Consider the following 1,738-nt stretch of genomic DNA (forward strand, 5'->3'; position numbering starts at 1 on the left):
AAAAAAATTCTTTAAAAGTCAGACAAAATGATTTTCTCAATTTTTTTTCACATTTTGTCTCTCATAGTTGAGTCTACCTATGATGTCAATTACAGGCCTCTCTCATCTTTTTAAGTGGGAGAACTTGCACAATTGGTGACTGACTAAACACTTATTTTCCCCACTGCACCACTCAACCAACCATTTTGCCTCCCAAAACAGAAACACAGAGCTAAACAAGGGAAAATCAATATTGGACGTTAATATCGGCCCCGTTCTACATATCGGGCCGATACAGACACTCTAAAAATGGCCAATATCGGCCGATACCGTTATGAATGCCGATATATCGTGCATCTCTAAAGTCAACTGGTCAGCTTAGCTACAACATGCCTGTAGAGGCCTTAGATTCCAAGGTGGGTACAAAGTGACCAGACTGCTACGAGACAATTTAATTTGGGTATTAATTGTCATGGAGCCTTCAGCCCATTTTAGCAAAAATATTGAAAGAGGTGAAGATCTTAAACATGTTGCTGGTTTTGTAAAGATAAGAAACCCTCTAAACATAGATGCAGCTTTCCTGAGCAGACGTTGCAGCAAAGTTTATCATACAGTCGTCAGTGATTGCCTGACAGGTCAAAGGAAACACAAAAGCATTCTGCTTTTAATTAGAATCTGTGGTAAAAATATAAATGATTCCAAAACCCGGATTAAGACTATAAAGTGACGTGTCACAACTCAATATACTCGAAACGACTGACAGCTTTCTGCTCTACAGAACATCTCAGAGTCTCACTCTGCAGATGTGTTTCATCTGGTTGTCGTGTGCGTTTTCCCACCAGGATGTTTTCAAGTCAATTAGCTCAGCAGGCAGAGGGCTGTCCATTCCAGGAAAGAGCCCGCACCTGGAGACTAATTTAAACTGAGGTGGAGGGAAAACCAACGACTGCGTCCTCTTTCCTTTAATCAATAATCGCTGTCAGGAAAGTGAATTATCTGAGAGGGCAGCAACACTGTGTGGCAAAGGGACGGCTCTGACAGATAAGCTGGAGTAAACCTTGGAAAACTGAAACAACAAAACAACATTTGTGCTGAAATCTGACGTTGGAGACTTTTTTATGAAAACAGTTTGGCTTTAAAAGCTACAAGTCAGGGCTTTGGTGTGTGGGGAAACTGGTGAGTTAAAAAGAACTCCAGTCAGCCTTGGTTCAAGCAGGGTAAAAAGAGTTTAATGAGTCACTGTGTAACAAAAGTGCTTCATGCGTTCAACTGGAGTTACCACACTGTGCAACACTGATGGTGAAACTGAGAAGCCATGAAGGGAAAAGGGCAGTGGTAACTTGAAGAATTTCATGCTTTTTTGGATTTCTAATGTTAAAATATTCATATGAAAAATATTATTTTAATCATTTTAATTCAACGGTGTCTAATGAAAACATCCACCACAGGTAGGGGTGCCACAAACGATTATTTTTTTAATCAATTAATCACCAATTATTTTTTCGATTAGTCGACTAATCGGATCAAACATCAATAGGGCTGCCACAAATGATTATTTTTATTATTGATTAATCACAGATTATTTTTTCGATTAGTCGACTAATCGGATCATACGTTAATTGAATATAAAACATACAGCTTATCGTGCCAGAATGCAGCTGCTATTATATAAGCATGGTTAGAGTTTAGCTATATGCTAACTAAAAATAATTGCTGTGGAAGGTAAGTTCTATTCTGCAGATATTGCACAGGTTTCTCT

At 38.7% G+C, this 1,738-nt stretch overlaps 1 protein-coding gene across 1 annotated transcript in view; it reads right to left on the bottom strand.

Moving 5' to 3' along the window:
- Positions 1-1,738, bottom strand: part of arid2 (AT-rich interactive domain 2) — a 55,589-nt gene that overhangs the window by 31,105 nt on the left and 22,746 nt on the right. The window lies entirely within an intron of this gene.

The sequence above is a fragment of the Austrofundulus limnaeus genome, unplaced genomic scaffold (genome assembly GCF_001266775.1).
Source record: "Austrofundulus limnaeus strain Quisiro unplaced genomic scaffold, Austrofundulus_limnaeus-1.0 Scaffold193, whole genome shotgun sequence".
NCBI lineage: Eukaryota > Metazoa > Chordata > Actinopteri > Cyprinodontiformes > Rivulidae > Austrofundulus > Austrofundulus limnaeus.